We start from the raw sequence: 21,009 nt of genomic DNA, 5'->3' as shown, positions 1-21,009 counted from the left end.
GCTGACTGTGGGGAGCACGTCTGATTCATGTGAGGAGCACTTATGGTTCATGTGGGGAGCACTTATGATTTATATGGGGAACACTTGTCATCCCAGTGCTGCAGAGGCAGACTGACTGAGATGGGTGAATCCTGGGGGTTGCTGTTGGGCCAGCCTAGCCTACTCAAGAAATCCCAGGCCAGTGAGGGAACTTGTCTTAAAAAACGAAAACCAAGATGGATAGCTCCTGAGGTTGTCCTGTGGCCTCCACACACACACCCACATATGTGCACAGGAGACAGCACACAAAAAAGTGTAGCTGTACACAGATCTGTACATATATCACAAAAATTATTTCAATTGTATGTTTATGGGGTGTCATAGGATAATCTGACATATGCATATACAGTGGGTGGTGAACAAATCAGAATAGCTAATATTTATATCTCCTTAAAACATTTTTCAAAATCTTCAATTAATGGAATAACTGTAGATACTCATAAGTGACCATGCATATTTCAATACATGTACACAATATATGATGACAAGGTATGGTGTAGCCCATTGTGCTGATTATTTTATTTTTATTTATTTATTGTCAACTAGACACCAGTTAGACTCATCTGGGAAGAGGAACCTCAACTGAGTAATGTTTCCTTCAGACTGACCTGCAGGGAAGTCTGTAGGAAAAAAAAAACTTTTTTTGATTAATGATTGAAGTTGGAGGGCTGGGCCTGCTGTGGGTAGGGACATCCTTGGGCAGATGGTCCTGGGTAGTATAAGAAATCCGGCTGAGCAACTATGGAGCAAGCAGAGTTCCTCCATGGTCTCTGCTTCCAGCTCCCTGCCTTGAACCCCCTCAGTCATGAGCTGCTACCTGGAAGTGCCAGATGAAATCAACTCTTTCCTTTCCAAGTTGTTTTAGGTCAGATAACATCAGCAATGGAGAACAAAACAAGTACATCACTGGGTATTGTATCCAAGAAGGCTTTACCAGGCCCAAGGTAACGAGATACAGCCACATTTTCTTCCAAGAAGCTTTTAGTCTTAGCTCTTACATTAGAGCTGTTTTAATCCTAACTCCCAGTACCCCAGTATCTGTCTTTGGAGACAAGGCATTTAAAGGGATGATTAACCTAAAATGTGGTTATTAGTGGCGGGCTCTATGCAGTATGACTAGTGTTACTACAAGAGGAGAACAGGACACAGACATACATCACATGGTGGTGGCCACCTACAAGCCAGAGAGGGCTAACTGCACCCAACTCTGCCAACACCCTCATCTTATAAACTATTGTTATTCTTTGCTGGCATCTTCTTCCCATGTATTTCTACAAAATGCTGCAGTAGGCTTCTCTGGATGTGTATATTCCTCTTAGAAGTTTGATACCAACTATCTTTGTTAACAGGTCTTATGGTAAAGTATCCTGCAAAGAAAAGCTTCAAGAAAGAAACATTTTTTTTTTAATTTTCTTTTTTAAACAATTTATTTATTTTATGTATATAAGTTCACCATTGCTCTCTTCAGACACCCCAGAAGAGGGCATCAGACTCCATTACAGATTGTTGTAAGCCACCAGGTGGTTGCTGGGAATTGAACTCAGGACTTCTGGAAGAGCAGTCGGTGCTCTTAACTACAAGTAGGAAAGACATTGATAATCTTGAAATATGAGCCCGAAAATGGGTGACGATGTCTGAAAGGTGTGAGGATGTGAGGTGATGAACTTTGAGACAAAAAGCTGTTAACACAAGTGTAAATTAGTGAGTTTTACAAAAGTTTGCAATAGTCTACTTTAAACTTGAAATAAGATGAGAGTCAATAATAAGACATAAGAAGTAAGGTGTTTATTGATTTATTTTGACAGTGGCTCATCCTGCACCCAGGCTTGCCTGGTATTCATTTTGTAGCTCAGCATGGCCTCACACTCAGGGTGATCTTTCCGCCTTGCCTTCTGAGTGCTAGGAATTACAGGTGTTTGAGGCACCCTGCTGGGTTTCTATAGCTTCAGTTTCATACTCTACCTCTTTCCAACAGAGTCAATGTTTTTACCCATCAGTGCCTTCCCCATAGCAGGGGCTCAATACACGGTAAGAAAACTAAATGTCTCTTGACATAGTCTGAGTATCCTTAATCCACGGTTAGAGCAGTCACCACCCAGCAACCAGTGAGTCTCCTCCAACACGCAAAACAGTCACATGATTTGTGTGTGAAAAAGTAATGTATTCCCCACCACCACATACAAAAAAACCTCGCTTACTTAAAGTTATCAGCACAGCACTGCCTTCACCATAGGAATTTAAAAATAGACTGTGAGAAGAGGAGGGAAAGGGTGTTCTAGAGGCAGGCTGTCAGTCTGATCGAAGCAGGTGGCACGATCTGCCTTTCCATAAGGTGCCAGAAAGCTTCAAAAAGCATCCCTAAAGCATGCAGGCCTGGAGCTCCTTCCCTTCACACATGCACATCCACACGCACCAGAGGTCTAATGGACCATACTGTTGTCTTAATGTTGAGGGGGAAAAATGATTTTTTTGAGCTGTTAAAAGAAGACTTCGATGTCCCTAAAGAGTTTGGGAAAGATGCTATAAAAAATGGCAATATAGAGGGCTGGAGAGATAGCTCAGCAGTCAAGAGCATTTGCTATGTTATCAGAGGACCTGGGTTTGATTCCCTAGCATCCACATGTCACTTCACAGTTCCAGGGGATCCAAAACACTCTTCTGGCTCCCGGGGGCACTCACGGGGTGCACACATATTGCAGTCCAAACACTCATACACATAAAATAAAAATAAGTCCTTTAAAGGACATTTTCAAAAATGATAGATGAGTTGGTAATAAAGAGATACAAAGATAAATAAATGAAGCTTTGTCGCCTCTGCTCCTTTGCCCAAGTTGTTTAATGTCCAAATACTCACACTTTCAGGAACTACTGAATAACTAAGCGGAAAGTAATCTGTCTCTCCTTATCCTCTCACCGCATCCGGCTGTGGCTGTGGCTTGGCGCAGGGAGCCGACTCTGTCCATCGCAAGGCTGCGCTCTACCCTAAGTTATGCACTCTTGGGGACCAGGGGCCGTGACCCAGATGGTGTCCACCGGGCACCCGGCGTGGAGTCGGTGCTCAGCGAGCCCGCTGAGGCAATGTGGAAAGTCTCTCGGGGGAGGACCCCGCGCTCGAGGCGCGGGTGAATGATTCATTGGGTGTTTCTTCACATTCCTTACGGTTCAGTCACGTCGGCGCAGCACCCAGCGGCCCGGGAGCTACCTGTGGAGTGGAAGCGCACCTCCGCCTCCGCCGCCCCCGCGCAGCAGAGGCCCGGAGGGGGCGCGCGAACCCGCGGGAGGGCACTCGGCCGCCTCCCCGCCCCCTCTCGCGGCGGAAGCCCCGCCCCTCCGCGCGCCCGCCCTCCGCGCGCACCCGCCCTCGCCCTCGCCCTCGCGCCCTCGCGCCGGGGGCGGGCTCGCTGCGCGTGCCGGGTGGGGAAGCGGCGCGAGCCGGCGCCGGGAACGTTCGCCGCGGGGGCGGCTCCGGGGCCTGAGTGGGCGCCGCCGCCTCAGTCGCTGCCGCTGCTTCAGCCGCCTCAGCCGAGCGGGCCGGGTCGGAGGAGGCTGCGGCCGCGGCCGCCGGAGAGCCACGCGACGGCCCCTCAGCTCCGGCCGGGAAGCGAGCCAGGTGGGGAGTCCGCCGGGGCTGGAGGAGCGAGAAGGAGGGCTGCGGGGTGGCGGAGCGCGCGGCCCTGGAGCGGCGACCCTTGGGAGGCAGCACGCCGGGCCGGGGAGGGCTCTCCGGTCACCCGCGCGCGCGGGGGCCGCGGAGCGCAGAGCCGGGCTGCGCGCGCTGCTGATGCAGCCTGAGCCCGATTCGCGGGGAGGAGGCTCCGCGTTAGGTGCTGAAGGGGGCGAAGGCGGCAGGTCCTGGCAGAGGGCAGGTGAGGTAGGCAGGCCCTGGCAGAGGGAAGGCAAATCATTCCAGATCACCACTCAGTGTCCCCCGAGGCTCCCGGTAGGCGAACCTGTCCACCCAGGTCACCTCTGATGGGCACAGTGTCCCGAGAAGAGGGAGGATGCAGTTGACGAATGCTTACTGTTAAATTCTTGTGCCAGGCCTTAGGGAGTCAGGGAGACCTTCCAGCATTCTCTGCAAGCGTTTATTGATTAGCTACGGAGCAGGAGAGAACCGCGGTCAGCGCCCGGGTCACGACTTTATCACTCTCAGCCATCATTTGCTGTTGAAGTGCTGACAGTTCGGCTGTGAAAGTATGCACACAAAATGTAAAGTACTCTATTTCATGTTTCTTGTTCTGTTCACTTCAGGTCTCTTTAGGGTTTTCCCAGCCCTGGGAAACTGGAGCCGTAAGTTACTTGGTTTTTGTGGAGAAAGTAAGATACTTAAGGAAAGCTGGTGGGAGCTATCCAGAAGAGATTTGAAGGGTCTTGCTGACATTTAAAAGGGGGTTGGGGGGGGTTTAAAAAATTTGGAAGGAGAATCTTGCCTTCCCAACTCGAATTGAGCTCTGTGCCTGTTTTCTGCTCAGTCCTCAGGATGTGGCCTGGATCCTGACAGCCCCACAATGGATGCCCACTGCAGGAATGGATGGAGGAAACATTTTATGTGGAGTAGTGTCAGTCTCTGTAGAGTTAGGGATGGTCGCTGGACTTCCTTTGGTCCTCGGATTCTCTTTTTGCCTTCTCGGAGTAACCCAAGGTCTTAGGCGCTGGTAGGTTAAAACAGTGGCTTAGGTGGTAGACTCCGATGGCTTGTGGCCACTCGTCTTCATCCACGTGGTTCTTGCATGCTGTGCACCAGGAGCTTGTTCTTTGAGTGGTTGCTTGAAATCAGGTTCTGGTCCTTCTCTCATTGGCCTTTTTTTCCCCAGTCATTTGAGGAGGACACTTTATAATTTCTATCCTGCCTCTCAGATCTTGGTTCTGAGGTAGAGAATGCTTATGTCTCTTCAGTTCTGTAAAAGGCTGGAGTTCTGTCCTCCACCTTGCTTGGACTCTCCAGCCCCAGGCTGCTGCTTCCTTTCCCTGGCTTGCAGTGCCTGTTGGATTACTTTGCTTGCCAAATTAAAACTTGACCTTTTATGTGTTCTCTGAGGATTTTTATCAGACTTAAGTGGAACTGCCTCTGAAGGGGTTGTGCAGTCAAGGTGGTGCTAGCAGGGTCTTTACATTTACTGAATTTTGCTGGGGAGACAGAGTTTCTACGTAAAGTTAAAATATTTAAGAGTGCACAGAATTTCCATTTACCATTTATTTCATGTCTTGGATGTTAACATATCTGACCTTTTGTCTCCTCCATCCCCCGGGTTTTGAAACAGTGTCTTGCTGAGTACTCCCAGCTTGGTACTTGATATACTGTAGCCCAGGCTTTGTAAGCTGGCTTTGAACTTGTGGCTATCCTTCTGTTAGTCCCTCCTGTGAACCATCATGCCTGGTTAAGAAAAACTTTTTGTTTGTCTGTTTTTTAAAATAGGGTCTCACTGTGTCATCCTGACTGACTTTGAACTTATGTCTATCTTCCTATCTATGTGTCCTGGGATTACAGGTGTGCACTACTGTGCCTTCTTGATGTGTAGCTTACATAGGATAAAATGGGTAGATTTTATATAGTGAGTTGGGTGTTTTGAAAAAATGGTACATAACACTGGGTGTGGTGGCACATGTCTTTAGATCACAGCCCTTAGGAGGCAGAGGCAAGCTGATCACTTCAAGGAGGGCTAGGGTTACATAGGAAGACACTGTTTCAACTAAAAAAAATAAAACCAAAACAAGTAACAAAAGCCCCCCAAAACAAATAAACAAAACCAGGCAAACCATTTATACTTTGTAACCTATCCTAATCAAAATATATACATTTGTATCACCAGAAGGTTAACACCTGCTGTCTTGGGGACAGCCCCTCCCCCTATTTTATTAGCTTAAAGTTACATAAGCATAAGAGCTGTGGTTTCTAGACGTGCTGGAGGTAGGCCGCCTGTTCTAGGGTGTCATGTGCACTGGAGTCTCTGTGCCTGGTAGCTCCTGGAGTTGCAGTAGTTTGTGGATCTCAGAATGCATATTTGTTTGTAAAATGCTCCAAATAAAACCCCCTTGACATACCTACTCCTTTCTCTTCTGCAGTTACCAGTTTGTTGTTTTCTTCCCAGGCCTTTTTCTATGCATTTTACTTTTTTTTGCATGTGCGTGTGGTATGTGGGAGTGTGCATATATTATCCATGTACCGTACATATGTGTACATGCCTGTGAAAGCCCAAAGTTGACACCAGAGGTTCTCAGTTGCTCTCTTAGCTCAGCCTCTTCCTGAACCTGGAGCTGGCCAATTTGGCTAGTCTAGCCAGTCAGCTTGCTCTGTGACTCCCTGCCTGTCTCTAGAGTGCTGGCCTTGTAGGTGGCTGCTACACCTGCATGGCTTGTATGCCGCTTCTAGAGATTTGAACTCCAGTCCTTAAGTTTATCCACTGGCTCGTCCAGCTCGCTCTTTGTTTTACTGTAGCATACTGGCCGGGGTGCTCTGTAGCTCTTTTTTTGTTTTCATTTTTGTTTTTTTCCTGATTGATTATTTTGGAGATTCTCCCCCCCCCCCCAATGTTGGAACACAGGGATCTACCTGAGTTGTCTTTACTGTGTGATTTCTTAGTAGTATGTAGCCTTCTGTACTCTGTATATTTAAGCCTCTCTTATTATTGAAAGCAAATACACCTTCCAGTCTGAGGCTTTTCTTAAAAACAAAAATGTTATATTTAGTTGTATATAAGCTTCAATGTCATAAATATATGAAAACTTTCTCCTAAGTGGCTGTGTGTGTTCAGAAAAAAATTCTCAAGCTGGTGATGTGGTACAGCAGGTAAAAGCACCTGTTGCTAATTCTCCCCCACCCCACACCCTTTTTTAAAGATTTATTTATTTTATGTATATGAGTACACTGTAGCTGTCTTCAGACACACCAGAAGAGGGTATCAGATCCCATTACAGATGGTTGTGAGCCATCATGTGGTTGCTGGGAATTGAACTCAGGACCTCTGGAAGAGCAGCCAGTGCTCTTAACCACTGAGCCATCTCTTCACCGTCCCCCACAATCCCCACCTGTTGCTAATTCTGATGACTTTAGTTTAATTCCCAAAACCCATGTGCTGGAGGAAAGAACTGATTTCCTGTGGGTTGGCCTCTGACCTCTATCTGCTATAGCATGAGGGTGTCACACACATACGCTCACACAAACTAGTGTAGTAAAAGAAAAAATTGAAAAAAAGTTATTTCTTTATCTCAGGCTATGAATTATACTTTCTGGTTTCTTTTGCTTGGTAATATGCATTTTTGGTTCTTCTTTACCTGCTTATGGACTGATGACTTATTTCCTTTTAGCAGCAAATAATACTCCAGTCAGTGGAAATACTAACTTGTTTGTTCACTTATCTAAGTTTAAGTTTTTTTGGTAATTCTGAATAAAACTGTTGCAATCTTCTGTGTGTATGTTCAGGGTTTCTCTGTGTAGCCCTGGCTGTCCTGGAACCCACTCTGTAGACCAGGCTGGCCTCAAACTCAGAAATCCACCTGTGTCTGCCTCCCAAGTGCTGGGATTAAAGGCGTGCGCCACCAGTGCCTGGCTTTCTGTGTGTATGTTTTTTGTAGACACAAGGGTTGTTGTTTTTTCTTTCCCCACTTGGATAAGTTAGGAGTACAACAGATCAGAATATTCCAGATCAAATACAGGTTTGGATGTTTGGCTATATAGGAAACTGCTGAGCAGGCTTCCAGAGTGACTACCATTTTGCATTGGCAATAATTTTTAACATTTATATCCAAGTGCCCCTGAATGTACATGTGAAATTGGTTTTGTCTTGTTGTCTGTGAACTTCTTCACTATCTGGGATGCATTAATATACAGCTACTGCTGTCCTGGCTTGCTCTTGGCATGGTTTTTCTCCATGCATTTTGAAGTTTTGCTGTACAGATTCATCCTATTTTGAATGTCTTTTACTTTCTTCTTTCTGTACTCACCCTTTTTGCCTGTTATATGTGGAATTTCGGGTGTTTAGCTGTCTTGCTGGGGTCTGAGTCAGAATTGAGAGCCAAGGGCCCTGTCCTTATAAATGTATGTCCTGGTTCAGTTCCAGGCTGAGTCTCTTTGTACCATCCCACCTTTCTAAGCCCAGGCCGTTACATAAACTGGACTCTAGGTAGAGACTGAGTGCATTGCAAACTTCCTCTCAGCTCCAGTCTTATCCCTGCTCCTCAACACTGAGTCTGGCTTAGATGCCTTGCATTCTCCACCCTCCTTTGCTTGGAATTTTATTCCCCTGCAGGAGGTGCCAGTACCGGACTCAGAATCCAGCCGGCCTGTAGCTTCATCTTGCTCATAATTATGTCTCTCTGAAAGGTTTTCTTGTTTTTAAGCCTTGTCTTTTGATTTCTATTAAGTTTTTTTTCATTGATTTGATGCAAAGGAATTGCAGCTAGGCATCTCCTATGCTGAACAGAGAGGTCTGAATTGATCTTACGGTCTTGCCACTGTCTTCTTATTATTGTTCCTTCATGTACCAGAGTTGACAAAGGGTACTAAAATTTTTTTCCCTAGATATAAATGCTTACAATATTTTGCTAGTAGCTGTAATGTTTTTTAAAAATTTATTTATTTATTTATTTATTTATTTATTTATTTATGTATGTATTTTTTACTCATTCACTTTACATCCTGCTCACTGTAATGTTTGCTGAAGCTTTTGGGTTGATGTTTCTTGTCAATTTAAGGATGTTTCTTGTGGTTTTGCTTTGTATTTTTTACTGAGTGTTGAATTTTATCAATGGCTTCTTTTTGGCATTTGTTGGAATGATTTGTCTTTAGTATGACTTTTTTTAGTGTGGTAGAAATAAGGTAGACTGCTGGGGCTGGAGCGATGGCTTGGTGGGTAGAGAACTAGCTGCTCGTCTCAGAGACCTGTATTTGATTCCCAATACTGTCATGGTAGCTCATAACCATCTGTAACCCCAGTATCAGGGCATCCAGCACCCTCTTCTGTCCTCTCTGAGCCCTGGGCAAATGAATGGCACATAGACATATATGTAGGCAAAATAACCATATAAATAAAAGCAAAAGCAAAAATAAAAATATTAAAAGAAATAAGATGGAGCACTTTGAGTTTTAGTTAACTGAAAGACATGTCTACAGTTTAATTCTTTTCTTTGAACAGAGTCTCAGTTGGTGAGTACTGGTCGGCCTAAAACTCAGTATGTAAGCCAAGCTGGCCTCAATTCATGGCAGTTCTCCTGCCTCAGCCATCCAAATGCTGGCATTACAGACGTTTGTTACCCAGCTCAATTATGTCAGATTATTTTTATATTTTCTGAGACAGAGTCCCATGTTTGGCCTCATACTCACTGTGTAGCTGGGGATAACTTTGAACTTCTGATCCTTCTGACTTCTACCTCCTGATTGCTGGGATTACAGATTTGAACCACTAAGCCTGGTTTATGGAGTGTTGTTGTTGGAACTCAGTGCTAGTAAACATTGTTAGCATTTTCTGCATGTTGGTTCTAGCACTTCAGTAGAGCTGCATTTCCAGCCCCTTGCTCTTAAATTTATGTGTATTACTAACACTGTTTATAAATTAAAACAGGACTGAAATGCTGTGATAAGCAGGTTTGGAACTGAGTGGCACTGTAGTTGGAGTGCCTGATAACTGACATTTGTTCGGCTCTCAGGTTGTGCCAAGCATCGTGCTAGACATTTTGCATGGTTTGTTTGCTAGTTAGCATAGCCCTGTTAAGGTTAAGTTCAGCTGTTCAGAGCTCTGTGTGGTTGTAGAGTATGCTACTGAATGGTTTTTATTTTTAGTTTTTCGAGACAGGGTTTCTCTTATAGCCCAGACTGTCCTGGAACTCACTCAAAGAGAAAAGAATAAGAATTAGAGGAAGGGTATTTGAGAATTTTCCTGAAATGAGCAAGGGATTAGGTATTATTATTATTATTATTATTATTAAAGGTGGATTTGACTATATTAGTCACCGTCTGAGCTTACCTCAGGGAAGTCTGACTGATTTTGCAGGAGACTGTGTATTTGCACATGGCTTTTTCAGAGTGCTCTGTGTGTGCTAGTGCATGTGGAGGCGAGAGGACAACCTAGGGTGTTGTTCCTGGGGCACCATTCACCTTGGTCTTCATTCACCTTGGTCTTTGAGCTAGCTTCCCTCACTGGCTTCAGCTGGCAGATTTGGCTGATTTGCCTGGCTTGAGAGCACTGCAGAACTACCTGTCTCTGCCTCCTCAGGGCTGACATTATAACAGCTTGTCACCACGCCTGGTTTAGTAATTTACTTATCTCTTTGCTTGCTTATGTATATGTGTAGTGTGGTGTGGTGTGGGGTGGTGTGGTGTGGGGTGGTGTGGTGTGGGGTGTGTGTGTGTTTATATGTGGAAGCCAGAGACTGACTAATGTGTGGTGTCTTCCTTGAGTTCTTCTCTGCCTTACCTACTGCAGCCATGTCTCTCACCTGAATCCACTGTTTGCTAATTTAGCTATCCTAGCAAGTTAACTTGCTCTGGGGAGCCTTACTCATGAGTGTAGGCTGCAAGGGCCATTTTAAATTAATGTGGGTGCTGGAAATCCAAATCCCAGTCCTCACGCTGTATAACAAGTGCTTTACCCCACTGAACTTTCCCCAACCAGTCCCCAGTATTTTTTTTTAAAATATGGGTCATGAGTTCAGATCTTGGTGTCTACAAGGGAAGTGCTGAACCAGCTCCCTAGCCCATACCTGAATGCTCTGATGTGACAGGGACAAAGGTTAAGAAACTGACAAATCAATTCAAAGGAAAGGAAGGCTCTTATCACACTTACTGCAGTATACAGATGTGCTGGAAACATTTCCAAAGCGGTCTCTCCCTCTGCGTTAGTCTGTATGCTGTGGCAGTTCCTTTACTTCTGTCTGCAGAGCATGTCCAGCTCTGTAGCAGTGTCTTCCTAGGAGAGAACAGACAGGAGGATTCTTGCTGCCCTCTCCCCCACATCTCATCAAGGGCATCACTGTTTTGGGAATTTCTTTACTTTATCATTTTTACTCCTGTTTGGTTTGCAGAGGGTGATATTATGGTGACGTAATAATATCATAGACTAGCAGGATTGTTTATGCATCGCACAATGGGATGGAGAGGGAGGGCTCACAGCCACACCATTGGCTACCTAAAGTAATTGCTTCATAATTTTAGGTCTCAGTCTTCCCAGCTAGTTATAACGTCCACAGTCCTGACTTGCTCCTAAGGCCTATCTAGCACAGGCCTGACTTCTCATTCTAGATTTCTTTTTGTTTGTTGTTTATTTTGTTTTTTGAGATAGAGTGGGTCTTGCTGTATTGCCAGGCTGATCTTGAACTCAGCATCCTTTTGTTTCAGCCCCTTGAGAGCTGGGGTTCCAGGCAAAAAGCCACATGCCAGCCTGTTTTGTTTTAAGAGCTGTCATTTCTTCTAAAATTGGGAAGTGACAGGCATGGGAAAAGGTGCTGTAGACAGGGTTAACAAGCAAATTAGGCAGTTATGTTTTATTAATAAGTACCCATCCATTGACACTTCATCTGTATATCTGATGACAGGACTTGGTGGCATGTGCTAGGGGATGGGAGATGATAGGAACACCTCAGCCTATGTAGGTGATTCTCCTTTTTGTCTGCTCATACTGTTTAGATATACTGCAGCTCACTTCTGTCAGGCTCAGTGGGCTGTCAGATTTGAAGGAAATGAACCTTGCTAAACAGATGACTGGCTTAACAGACTTCCTGCAGAGAAATTGCAGAATGGATTTTTGGTGAAGTCACAATGCAAGCATACTTGCAGAACAAGGAAAAACAGAGTGGACACTGCTTCTGTTCCCAGGATGAGCTTGCCAATCAACTGCAAAATACAAAATCAGTGATCTGATCAGATCAATGTAGAATCAGCCAAAAGCAACTAAATGTGCCTGTATGATGATTGTGCTTAGTATATTATGCCTAAGGTGATATTACAGGAATGTAATAATATCATAGACTAACAGTACTGTTTATGCATTTTATTTTATTTTATTTTATTTTATTTTATTTTTTTGAGGTTTCTCTGTGTGTATCTCTGGATGTGCAAGAACTAGCTTTGTAGACTTGAACTAATAGAAATCCACCTGCCTCTGCCTCCCTGGAATTAAAGGCGCGAGTCACCACCTCCTGGCTTTCAAATGAACTTTCAGTGTGCTCTCTTGCTATTTCTGTTTTCCTAAGAAGCATGAATATGTTGCTTTAAATACTAGTGCTTGAGAGACTAAACTAGGAAGATTGCCTTGAGTTTGAGGCCAGCCTAGGCTACATGGTGTTCCATACCTGTAATTCTAGTGTTTGAGAGAAGATTGCCTTGAATTTGAGGCCAGCCTGGGCTATATCTAAAGTTCCACACCACTTCAGACCTGTGCTACAGAATGAGAATTGTATCTCAAAAGAAAACCCCACTAATCATACAAAAAAGTATCAGTATATTTTCTTTAATACAATAGCTTTTGACTTTGCATAAATGCCTAATTTTTAGTAATATTTTCTACCATATTTTATTTTCTATATCTTATTGATGTTTTTAATTTGAAGCTTTTAGTTTAATAGCCATTTCTTAGTCTTTTTCTGTTGTATACAATCTACAGGCTTAATCACTTGAGAACATAAATTTTATTCATTTTGGTAGTTAGTCTATAACTTAGTTGTAAAAGATTTAGAAAATTTTGTGTGTCTGAGTTTGTTTGGTTTTTGTTTTTGAAGTAGGGTTTCACAGTATAGCCCTGGTTCAACTGGCAGTTGTTATGTAGACCAGGTTGGCCTCAAACTCACAGAGATCCACTTGCCTTTGCCTTGGGAGTGCTGAGATTAAAGGCAAGTGCTATGCTATGCCTGTCATGTGTCAATATTTGCGTGCGTGCGTGCGTGCGTGCAGCACATGTGTGCCTGGTGTCTGCCGAGGTTAGAAGGACATTGAATCCCCACGAACTGGAGTTTAAGATAGTTCTGAGCCTCCTTGTGGTTGCTGTGTGGGTGCTGGGAATTGAACTTGCAAAATTGGGAATTGTTCTCTGCAAAAGTAACAGGTGTTCTAAACCACAGAGCTATCCTTCTAGTCTTTACAGTTTAATCTGTCTGTCTGTCCATCATCTCTATCTTCCTTCCTTCCTTCCTTCCTTCCTTCCTTCCTTCCTTCCTTCCTTCCTTCCTTCCTTCCTTTCTTTCTTTTCAAGACACAGTTTCTCTGTGTAACCCTAACTCTTCTGTTGACCAGGCTTGCCTTGAACTCAACCCCTTCCTGAGTGCTGAGAGAAAGCATGTACCACCGTGCTCAGATGTTTGTGAGATTTTAAAACTAAGCATGCAGAATTGAAGACAAACTAAACTGAAAATTATTTTTGGTGGGAGGAGCAGGGGGCAGAGTCTCTGGTAGACTGATCTGGCCTCAAACTCTGTGTAGATGAACTTGGCCTTGAACTCCAGATCCTGCCTCTACTTCCCAGTGCTGGGATTATAGTGTGTGCTACTATACCTGTTTTTTAATTGAAAAAAATTTCAGTATGATTTAAATTTTGTGATAACCTAATACTTTATCATTTCATTACTCACTGATAGAATTTTCTTACTTTGGGAAGGAAAGACAAAATTCAGCATTACATATCGGTTACTCTCACTGTGTGCTTCATCCACATGCCTTCCCATCACCCTGACTTGTTGAAACACTGGTGGTGTTGCTATGTCTGGCACCTTGCTCTCTCTAGGTCATGAATTTGGGGTACTGCGGTATGTGGTGTTTTATGTTTGCATTTTCCTTTTGTATTTTCACTTGTATTTAAGTTTCCTTAAATAAGCGCTCCTTTCTTTTTACTGATGAACAGCACTGCACTTTAGTTAGGAAGAACTCTAGTTGATTTGCACAGCCACCTGTTGAAAGGCATCTTTGTTCTTCCCAGTGTTTGCAATTAAAAATAAAGCCAGTTGGAGCTGGTTGTGGTGGAGCATGTCTTTAATCCTAGCACCAGGAGGGCAGAGAGTGGATATCTGTGTGTTTTGTTTTTGTTTTTGTTTTTGTTTTTGTTTAAAGACTAAAACTAGTCAGGGATGGTGGCACACATCCAGAATCCCAGCACTTGGGAAGTACAGACAGGAAGATCAGGCATTTGAGGCTAGCCTGGGCTACATAGCAAGACTTTGTCTAAAAACAAAACAAAAACATCTGGATGGAAGTTTTGTGTGACATAAAGCTGAGTTCAACATGGCATCTCTTTTTTGTTTTAACTTCTTATTTTGAAGTTACTGAACATATTTTCACATTACTTATTCTACCTTTTTTGGCCATTTAAAAACATTTATTTATTATGTGTATGTGTGTGAGTAGAGGTCAAAAGACAGCTTTCAGGAGTTGCCTCTCCCAACATGGGGGTCCCAGGGATCCAACTCAGGTTGTCAGGTTGGTGGTATGCACCTTTACCCACTCAACTGTCCTGCTGACTCATTGACGATTTTTTAATTAGACTGTTTTTTGTTTGTTTTGCTTTTTTGATGTTGTTGTTGTTTTGTTTGAAGCTTTATTTCTAAAATTTGTATGTGCTTTGAGAAAGTATTTATTCACTAGTGTGTGTATGTGTGTGTGATGTGAGTGTGGCTACCTGTGCCATGGTGTGCACAGTGCAAGAGGCCAACCCTCAGTTGGGGGTCAGTTCTGGACTCAGCTCACCAGAGCTTTTACCCACTGAGCAATCTTGCTGGCCTAAATTTTTTTTTTATTTATTCTGCTTGTTTTCACCTTTTTATAACTTTGCAGAGTAGTTAGTCTTGATAAAATTCAACCTAGAAAATTTTTTATCTTATGAGTTGTTGTTTTGGTGTTCTGTGTAAAAACTTGTTCCCTCAGTTTAGCTTCGGGCCAGGAATATTAGACAGCCTCGTCTAGGAACCCAGAGTTTCAGCTTTAAGATTTAAGAGACTTTGCTTGTGTTTCACACCTAGGACTCTCATCTTTTACACTTCGTAGGCTGTGCCTGTGCTATGTCTTCCAGAAGCTCCTGCCTGAAAGGATGACTGGACGCTCTGAGGGGCAGACAGGTTTATGTGGCTGTAGCCAGTGGGCATGCTTGTGTGTCTGCAGGATGCACTGCAGGAAAGAGAGGGTGGGGAGTCCTGAGATCAGGAGGCCATAGACATTTTTTGTTGGTTCATCTGGATGAAGGTTTTGGCAGTAGAAATGGGGAAAGGGGGGGGGGGGAGTGGATTTGAGACTGATTGGGAGGAAGGAAATGTCAGGGTTTGGAGTTTTGAGTCCACTTGTGACGAGGATAGAGAGGTATTGGTTATCTTTAGACGTATGGCTAAGAAAAGGCAGAATCCCAGGAGTCCAGTGGAAGGGAGTAGAGTGCTGAGCTCATGTTCATGCATATTGATGTTCAAGGTCCTGTCTCAGTGTCAGGGCCCGTAAGGTCAGCTGTGGTGACTACGTCCTTGATGGGTGGTAGGAGGTTCTTGTTGGGTCTAGAGCTGCTGAAAGCCTAAATACAGAGATGCAGATAACAGCACCCATAAAGCACTAGCCCCAGGGATGTAATTGACATGCTCGGTTTATGTGTCTCATAAGTTTGGACTTGAGGTAATCTGAGTCATAAGCTTGGTTGAATGAACAGGTATCTGAGTTTCTGCAGGAGCTGATTCTAGGCAAGGATGCAAATGCCAGCATTTTGTTCAGGAGGTGATCCCAGGAAAAACTTGGACAGAGAGAAGTGAGATAGGAAATAAGGGGTTGACTGTCTGTGTTCAAGGGCGAGCAGCTGTAGCTTGTTCTCACTGATGACCCTAGGAGACAGTGTGAGACACGTATCCCAGAGTGGGTGAGGCAGCAGTGGCCCTTCTGTACCGTCCCCATCAGTAAGGGTGTTTCTAGGTGGTAGATTTATAGTATTTCAGGCCAGCCCTGAAGGAAGTGGGGAGAAGCAGCTGCTGCCAGCCTAGGATGCAAGGACGTGGTATAGTGTAGGTGGTGTAGAGGATGAGAGAGCGCTTTTGACACCTTCCTTCATACCTTCTGTGGTACATCACTTAAGCATCGTGTTTTAGGCTTATAGAAGTCATTCCACAGCACAGCAGGATTGGCTCCCAGTGTTCATGAGCCAGCGCCCCATATCAGCACTCTTTCTTATCAGCTATGTTGGGCCTTCAAGTTCAACATTTTTAAGATCCTTTCTCAGATATATCTTTCAGTTACTCCAGGCCCTGCAGGTGTTTGTTGGTTACATTAGCCCCTTTCCCAAACATAGGCACAGCACCTCCCTGTACCTATGTGTCGATATAGGCTTGTTGGTTCTAATGACCATACCACACAGGTGGGGGTGCTGGTGATCAGGAGCCTGTGTGTGTGTCAAGGCAGAAAGCACATGGGAAATCTACAGACTTGAGAAATTGTAAACAGAGCTCTGACCCTCAATGACAAGACAGGCCTCTTACTTTCTTTTAATGATTTATTTATTTTTATTGTGTTTTGTGTTTAATGATTTATTTATTGCACTGTATTTTGCCTGCATGTATGTGTGTGTGTGAGGGTGTTGGATCCCCTGGAACTGGAGTTATAGACAGTTGTGAGCTACCATATGGGTGCTGGGAATTGAATCCTGGTCCCCTGTAAGAACAGCCATTTCTCTTAACTGCTGAGCCATCACTCCAGCCTTGGCCTCTTGTTCTTACCCTCTCGGAGGCAGGGTTAGGTCTTGGAAGATAAGCATCTTTCAGGACATACCTCAACACAGACCTTTGCCTGTTTCAGCAGGATAGGCTGCCATCTTGTTGCAAGAGGGTCAGCGCTCTGTTTACAGTTTCTCAAGTCTGTAGATTACACACAGCCTCCTGATCACCAGCATTCCTCTGTGTGTGGAATGTTCATTAGAATCAATAAGTCTATACTGACACAATGTTCACTCCCAAATCTGTAGTTTTATGTTCTGGTTGACTTAGTGTTGTTGGTTTAAACAATGGCCCAATGGCATGTACCAGCCATTGTCAGACTGGATAGTTTCACGGCACAAATATTCCTCTGTGTCTGTTGGATTCATTGCCCACCTTAACGCTACAGTCACCAGTCTTTGCTGTCTCTGACGTTTGCACTTTCATGGGTGTTGCATAGTTAAAATGGTACTTTTGTCCTTTTTAGATTGTTTTTTGTGACAGGGTTTCATGTAGCCCAGGATGACCTTCAATGTGCTCTGTGCTGGGATATCAGGTGCTCAGCAACACTCCTGGCTCCAGACTGGCCCTATCCCTTAGTAATTTGCACTTAAGTTTCTTCAGTGTTTTAATGGCTTCGTGGTTCATTCCTTTCTAGAACTGAATAGTTTATCTCTTCACCTACTGAGGGACAAGTGGTTGTTTTCAGGATTTGGCAATCATGACTGAAGCTGCTGTGAACATCTGGGAGCAGTTTTTTTGGGTAGATGTATGTTTTCACCATCTCTGCCTAAATACCAAGGATTGTATGATAATGATGATAACAGCACATCTTGTTGTGTAAGAACCTGGCCAGCTGCCTCAAGTGGCCAGACCTGTTGCTTCACATTCTTACTAGTGCATGGTATGGTCTTTTCTTCACTTGGGCTATTTTCATAGGCGCACAGTGGTATCTTGTTTTAATTCTCTCTATGTGCTTGTGTGAGTGTACCGGTGAACATGTCTGTGGAGGCCAGAGGCCCTTTTGTTGTTGTTGTTGCTATTTTTGTTTTGTTTCTTGAGACAGGTTCTCATGTGTAGCTTCGACTGGCCTGGGATTCACTGTGTAGACCAGGTTGCCCTCAAACTCATAGAGATCTACCGGCCTCTGCCTCCTCTATGCTGGGATTAAAGGTGTGCACCTGACCTCTAGCTCTAACTTTTTATTTTTAGTGAAGTTCAGATTAACAGTTCTTTCTTGGGCTCAGCCAGTGCTGTTATATCTAAAAAACCCTCACTGGGACTAAAGAGATGGCTCATCTCTCCAGTAAGAGTGCTTTCTGTGCAAGCATGAGGACTCCAGTTGGGATCTTAGAAAAAGCCAAGTCCAGTCATGTGTGTACCTGTAACACTAGCATCGGGGGGTGGGAGGGAACAGAGATGATGTTTTCTGGGGCTTGCTGCCTGCCAGCTTAGATCCAGGTTCAGTAAGAGTCCCTGTCTCAAAGTATTAATATTGAGAGTGATAGAGCAAGACACCTGATGTCTGCTAGTCTCTGTACAAGTATGTGTGCAGAGAGTTATGCCATAGGTCTATATACTGTGCACACACACACACACACACACACACACACATACATACACACACATACATACACACATGGGGGGAGGGAGGGAGGGAGGGAGAGAGAGACGGGAGGAGGAGGAGGAAGAAGAGGAAGAGGGAGGGAGGGAGAGAGAAAGAGAGAGAAGGAGAGAGAGAGAGAGAGAGAGAGAGAGAGAATTGCCAACTGGGTGTGTTGGCTCACATCTGTAGTCTCAGCACTTGGGAGGAGGCTGAGGCAGCCAGGACTGGAGTACCTAGTTGAGTTCCAAACCAGTCTACAGTGTGAAACCCTGTCTGGGAAAACAAAAGAGAGTCTTCATCACAACCTTGGGTTCTTTGTTTTCTCCTGTGATTTCTAGGAGTTGTATGTCTTTATGTTTTTAAACTAGGGCACTTTGAGTTAATTTTTGTGACAAGTACAAAGTCTACTGTGTTTAGAATAATGTTTTTGCATTTGGACACTTATTTCTTACAGTAACCCTCATTGAGAAGACCACTTTTCACCATTAGATTGCCTTCTGACGTGTGAGTCTTTGAAGCTGGCAGTGTCTGGCCTGTTTTTATTTTTATTTTTTTAAAATATAGTCTTGGCTATTCTTAGTTTTTTGTCTTTTGTGTAGACATTGGATGAGTTTGTTGGTGTTTACAAAGTTGCTTGGTCAGAGTTTGGTTGGGATTTTACTGAATCTATAGATTGAGTTTAAAGGAACTGGTATTTTCACAATGTTTAGACTTCTTATTTATAAGCATGGAATCTCAGTAATTTATTTAGTTTTATGTTGTTTTTTTTTCTACCAGTTTTATAAATTTTTTCACATTGATCTTATACATGCTTTGCTATATTTGTACAAAATATTCATTTTTGGGGGATGATAACATAAGTAATGTTTTTAATAATTTTATTAGATTTATTTACTTTTTATTTTATATGTGAGTGTTTTGCTTGTATGTGTACCACATCTGCGGTTGCTGCCCATGAGGGTAAGACAGGAGCATCAGATCTTTTGGAATTGGAATGCTGGTTGGTTGTGGGCCACTGTGTGGGCACTGTGTGGGCACTGTGTGGGCACTGTGTGGGCACTGTGGGCACTGTGTGGGCACTGGGCATCAAACTCAGGTCTTCTGCAAGAGCCACATGTGCTCTTGACCCTGACCCACCTCTCCAGTACCTATATTTTTATTTTTTAATGTGGCATTATGTTATTATTTCATAGTTCAAATGGATAGGCTTTTGTATATTGATTCTTGTGTATTGATCAGCTAACCTTGCTGTAATAGCTTATTAGTTGGCAGATTTGGGAAATTCTCTTAGGTCCTCTGCATAGACGATCATGTCAAAGTGAACAAGGACAGTTGTGTTTCTTCCCTCTTGAGCCGGTTACTTCTCATTTCCTTTTCCCTTCACAGTTTTACCTCCTGTAGTTTTCCACACAGCTGCTTTTCCTGCTTCTGTTGCTTCAGTATGAGACTGCCTGTGAGCCAGGGTAGGAGGAAATGGAGGAGGAGGAAGAGGAGGAAGAGTAGCTGGGGATTCTTCCACTCTGATTTCTCTGCAAGCAGGCTAACTAGAGGGCTTTCCTGGGTGATTTTGGTTTTTTTAAAGCATGTGCTACGAGACTTTAGCTGGGGAGCCTGAGGTTTGGAGTTCAGGCCTGGGGCTGTGAGAGAACAGCAGTAAGCCCTTGTTGGGTGGGCTCTCCAGTCCACCTGCTCATGCTTACTTCACACGTGTCCCTCACGGTTCCACGTGCTTTAGTTTGGGTTTAGTAGTTTTGCTCAGTGACTGAGGTGGTTGTATACCCACCCTGGATTCCAGGATCCAGACCTTCCTTGGGCCAGGTATTTAGGACTTATCAGTCGTCTACTACAGCTGTCTGCCTTATGGGAGTAACTTTGCAGGCTTCTTGCCTAGAGACTGTTCAGGCAGCTGAAGGGAATTCTCCAGGGAAAAGTGCAGCTGTGACAATATGGCACGCTTCCAGCAGTAGGAAAGTAACCAAGCCACCTGGGGAAGGAATGGCCGACCAGGACAGAGTCTACTGTATCGTTATGTTTCCAGGGCTGGTGTATGTGTGTGTTACTTTACATGTGTGTGTTACATTGCATGTGCATGTGTGCATGTGTGGTTCCTTTCATGCCACAAGAAGTTGATGTTGGGTGTCTTACTTTATTGCTGTCTGCATTACTGCATTAGTTTTTGAGACAGGGTCCCTCACTGAACCTGGAGCTCACTGATTGGGTAGGCTGGCAGGCTACCCATTTAGCCATATCTTCAGCTCCTGCCTTGTCCCTTTAAAACCTCTGAAGTATATACTGTTTACTTCTATGCTAGGCTGTAAAGTATCAAAGCATTTTCCTAGTAGGTTTTCATCTTTTCTTCTCCATTCACATCTCTTCATTTCCTCTTGGGCTTTCTTTTCTTTTCTTTGAAAACAAACAAAAACAAATAAAAGCTGGATATATTACTTGTCTTATTGATGAGACAAATATACAAAGTGATGTAAGAAAGGGTTTCTTTTGGTTCACAATTTGAGGATCTAGTCCAGAGTGGCTACTGGAGCTTGAGGCAGGTGGTTGCAGTTTATTTGCACCTGGGAAGCAGAGCGTGGAGCCAGAACCCTAAGCAGATAGCACCTCAAGGCTGGCTCCCAACCACCACGTTGACTGAGTAACTAGGCTACAGTATCAAAGGTTCCACAGACAGTGCTACCAGCTGGGGACCAAGTGTTGAGATGCATGAACCTGTGCAGACA

The 21,009-nt window shown here is 44.1% G+C and overlaps 1 protein-coding gene across 3 annotated transcripts in view; it reads left to right on the top strand.

The window, feature by feature from the left end:
• Positions 1-3,371: 3,371 nt before the first annotated feature.
• Dtnb (dystrobrevin beta) overlaps positions 3,372-21,009 on the top strand; it is a 204,225-nt gene continuing 186,587 nt past the window's right edge. For all 3 annotated transcript variants that reach the window (XM_028778099.1, XM_028778098.1, XM_028778097.1), the window contains exon 1: positions 3,372-3,649. The gene's annotated coding sequence lies outside the window, so the exon portion shown is untranslated. The remainder of the gene's footprint in view (positions 3,650-21,009) is intronic.

The sequence above is a fragment of the Grammomys surdaster genome, unplaced genomic scaffold (genome assembly GCF_004785775.1).
Source record: "Grammomys surdaster isolate TR1022 unplaced genomic scaffold, NIH_TR_1.0 324, whole genome shotgun sequence".
Classification (NCBI taxonomy): Eukaryota; Metazoa; Chordata; class Mammalia; order Rodentia; family Muridae; genus Grammomys; species Grammomys surdaster.
The sequence above is the reverse complement of the archived record's forward strand: the minus strand, read 5'-3'. Positions and strand labels throughout refer to the sequence as shown.